This window comes from Odocoileus virginianus, chromosome 2 (genome assembly GCF_023699985.2).
Source record: "Odocoileus virginianus isolate 20LAN1187 ecotype Illinois chromosome 2, Ovbor_1.2, whole genome shotgun sequence".
Taxonomy (NCBI): Eukaryota; Metazoa; Chordata; class Mammalia; order Artiodactyla; family Cervidae; genus Odocoileus; species Odocoileus virginianus.
Genome location: NC_069675.1, coordinates 60,387,260 through 60,391,447, shown reverse-complemented (window position 1 = coordinate 60,391,447; position 4,188 = coordinate 60,387,260). Strand labels below are relative to the sequence as shown.

General features: G+C 46.3%; 1 long non-coding RNA gene across 1 annotated transcript; it reads left to right on the top strand.

The window, feature by feature from the left end:
- Nucleotides 1-1,102: 1,102 nt before the first annotated feature.
- Nucleotides 1,103-3,294, top strand: LOC139039475 (uncharacterized). The gene is made up of 3 exons (XR_011492741.1): nucleotides 1,103-2,179; nucleotides 2,689-2,795; nucleotides 2,927-3,294. It is a non-coding gene; the product is annotated as an uncharacterized lncRNA (long non-coding RNA).
- The last annotated feature ends 894 nt before the right edge of the window (nucleotides 3,295-4,188 follow it).

The following is a 4,188-nucleotide window of genomic DNA, read 5'->3' as shown; positions in this document are numbered from 1 at the left end:
TAGTGAAAGGAAGGCAAAAAGGTGACAGAGGATGACCCCTCCCCCTTCTAATGGCTCTGGCACATCCTCCCCTGGTCTCTGGAGGGGCTTCAGGGGTTTCTCAAGCCTCAGTACGGCCTAGAAAAGAGGCAAAACTCTGTTGAGCAGCCTTTCCTGATTCACGAGGAGGCGGTGGAGGGGGCGGGGGACGAGGCCCCACCCCTCAGGCCTCCCCACCGGGTTTGTTGTGTGACCTTGGCAAGATGCTCCACCTCTCTGTACCTCAGCCTACACCCCCTTAGGTGTGACAGGTCCCCACCAGCCCGGGGTGGCAGCAGAACAGATGACCTCTACTACCTAAGGGTGATGGGATGAGATGGTGGCCAGAGAGAGGAACCCGGCACTCAGCGTTCTTGTTCTCATGCAGAGAGGTCCCCGGGCCACCTGAAGTGCTGAAGTCTGTTACTGTCGAGCCGAGGGCAGTACAAAGGGGATGTCCCAAAGCCAAGCGCCTGCGTGTCCCCTGGGTGCCATCCGCAACACCCTAGAGATAAGTGCACTTGCCGCATCAGTGATCTGAAAATGACCCCAACTCTCCCAGGATGTCATCTTGCTCTCGTGATCAAAAGCACAACATCGCTCTCACACACAAGCAGGGGCATTTACCTGAGAAAGACCAAGAAAAATCTAGAAAGCCCTTAATGTCTCTAAAGAGCAGATGGGTTAAATTTTGATATATCCGTGTTATGAACTACTATGCAACCATTTAAAGGCCAGGCAGCTGTCTCCATATTAACAATAAAGCCGTCCAACACCGTATTGAATGAAAGCAAGCCCAGTGCATGCAGCAGGGAGAGCACACAGCCACTGTACACGCACACATTTAGACACACAAGCATGTACATGTTTTTGCATGTACTCTGTACAGCTGGAAGACAACACAACCAATCAGTAGTGGTGGCTGCAGTGGACTGGGATCTGACGAGACAGAATTAATGTTAATTGTAAACTCTTTCATCCTATCCTTTACCATGTGAAAGTGAAAGTGCTAGTCGCTCAGTCATGTCCGACTCTTTGAGACCCCATAGACTGTAGCCTGCCAGGCTCCTCTGTCCATGGGATTCTCCAGGGAAGAATACTGGAGTGGGTTGCCATTCCCTTCTCTAGGGGATCTTCCCGACTCAGGGTTCAAACCCGGGTCTCCTACATTGCGGGCAGATCCTTTACCATCTGAGACACCAGGGAAGCCCATCTTTTACCATATATGGATATATTTGGTTTTGTTTATAGTTTTTTGTCAAAGAAGAAAGGAAACACTGGCTTTGGATTGCAGTCCTAGATTTCAAGCCAAGTTTCATGTCATCATAGCTGGTGATCTCGGGCAAACCTCAGTTTCCTCATCTGTAAAATGGGGATAACTGTAGTGCCTCCCTCACTGGATTGTTGTGAGAATTAAATGAGATCATGCGTAAGAGTTGTTTAGCCCAGGGCCTGGCACCCATTAAGCACTCTTGGCATCCATTCATGACACCCATTAAAGCTATTTTTGATCAAGCACAAAGCTCATTGTCCATTTGACCACAGGGCCCAGCTATCTGACAGAATCATTAAGACCATTCCTTGAAGAGAGAGTGTTAGTATTGGTTTTAATATTTTATCACCTGGCAGCATCTTCTGGAAAACACTCATTTGCCTCTTCCTGTGCCCTGCCCAGCCTGCTGTTAACAGTCTCCAAAGCCTTCTTTAAAAGTGTGCTTCTCCATATGGTTTCCCAAAACTCCTACTCAATAGGCAGGGTTGATGTATAGCTGGGTGGACATCCTTTTCTCCTTGAGCTTTTACAGAGGATGTGAGGGGAAAGGCTCTTCTTACCAAATAGAGAGAAAAGACTCTTGAAGCCATTATGTGTCTGACACCAATTCAATTACCCGGTCCGTGGCCTGTGCACCTCAGCACTTCCTCAGCTTCATTAGCGCTGCAGCACTGCCCCCATCCACCCTTCTCTGAAAGTCCTACACCACAGAGGACAAACTCCATTGCGACAGGTCACTGCAGCATTTCTACTTCCTGAGCAAAAGGGGCCTCCTGGGCTGAAAGGAGGGCCCACATGAGGTTGGGGGGCCCAGTACAACCCTACCCCAGCCTGCTTCCCGTCACTCAGAGTTTCAAGCGATCTTCAAAACAACCTTGGTGCTCCCAGGTAAGTGAAAACATCTACATGCGGGGAGGGTGGGCCACCCCAGTTCCCAGGGGACAGGAGCTCCTGCCTTTGGGACCCTTTCAAACTGCACCTTGGTGGTCCATCTATATCCTTTATGATAAACTGGTAAATTAAAAGAGGGCATAAAGAAAGAAAAAAGGAGGGTCAAAGATGGAGAGACCAATGTTCCCTAAATAATTAGGTAAAGAAGCAAAAGCAGAACATACACGAAGACACAGAGGAAATTCTATTCAGCTAATTATTGTTTCTAGTAAAAGACTGACTGTGATTTGTGATAAATATGCTCTGGAGTAAAACCAAAAGAGGAGGAAACTGAGGCTTAGAGAGGTCAAGTAATTTGACAAGGTTAAGTGACAAACACAGTTTTCTCATGTGATCAAAATGATCCCTGAAAGTCCTTCCTTCAAGAAAAAGTAAAAATATAAACTTCTGTTTCTGGGGGACTTCCCTGGTGCTCCAGTGGCTTAGACTCCATGCTCCTAATACAGGATGCCCAGGTTCAATCTCTGGTCAGCGAACTAGATGCCACATGTCCCAACTAAGAGTTCACATGCCACAACTTAAGATCCTGCATGCTGCAACGAAGACCCAGTATGTAAGTATTTTTAAAAATAAAAAACAAACTAAAAAATTACTTCTGTTTATTTTAAATAATAAATATTATTTATTTATAAACAAAATTAAAAAAATAAAACTAAAAGATAAACTTCTGTTTCTGTTCTGCAGTCTTAAGAAATTCAGCACCTTTTCCAAGAACAGAAGCAGCCTGTTGTACACATTCCTTTCCTGCACAAACTTATAAGTGAATAATTTTTGTACTGAAAGTGAAAGTGCTAATGGCTCAGTCGTGTCTGACCCTTTCCAGCCCCATGGACTGTAGCCTGCCAGGCTTCTCTGTCCATGGGATTCTCCAAGCAAGAATACTGGAGTGGGTTGCCAATCCCTTCTCCAGGGGATCTTCCTGACCCAGGGATCAAACCCAGATCTCCCGCATTGCAGGAAGATTCTTTACCATCTGAGCCACCAGGGAAGTCCATTTGTTTATCAGTCACATTAAAAACTGAACATTACATTAAATAAAAAAAGCTTCAACTTAAGAACATGGGTTGTATAGTCTACTTTGTCTTACTCTTTTTGTAAGCAAACTAGCTCTAGTCTAGTCTATCCTACTGCTCGACAGAGCCCAGCCACAACTGCTTTGCTTGTCTATTGTACCAAAGGTTGTAAGAGGCTTGAGGAAAGGAACTGTGCCTTACGCACCCATCAAGCATCCATTCATGACCTGACTGCTGAGAGTAGGAAGTGCATCCCAGGGAGACTGTGTTTTTACAAGCTGAGATCCTGGAACCAAGGGAATGCTCTTGGAAGCCCTGGTTGGCACCGAGGGATAGGCTGCTTGCCTTTGAAAAGACCACTGGGCTTGGACTGTGAGCATCTTGGCATCATCCACAACAGAGTAGAGACCAGAGGCCCTTCCCCTCCCGGGCAGGTGTGAGCTACTGGATTCATACGGAACCATGGAGGAAACAGAGAGCATCTGCCTCCTGAATTAGGACTGAAAGTGAACTCCTCACTGCCATAGCCAGTGGAAGCTCAGAGTTCTACTTAATAAGGGGGACAAAGTAGTTGTGATGGTTTTGTATCAATAGCCAGGAACTAAAAGTCGTATCAACTACATTTGTACCCCTGGGGCCCAGCAGGGGCCTTGGCACACGGTAGATGTATAATGCATGAATAACCAATCCTTGTGAGATCTTCGGTCATCAGATGAAAATTCATTTCCTTTTCATAAGTTCTACTATTTTCAGAAGTAGAGAGTGGGCTCTCACCATTTAGAAAATTGTTCACTCCCATGAGAGGTTAGAAATTCTTCCTTGAATCACATACTACTCCCCTGCTCCATCCCTCCTATGGCTTCCCATCTCACTCTGAAGAAAATCAGAATTCTCACTGTGACCTTCACAGTCCTACAAGGTCTTGCCCCCACT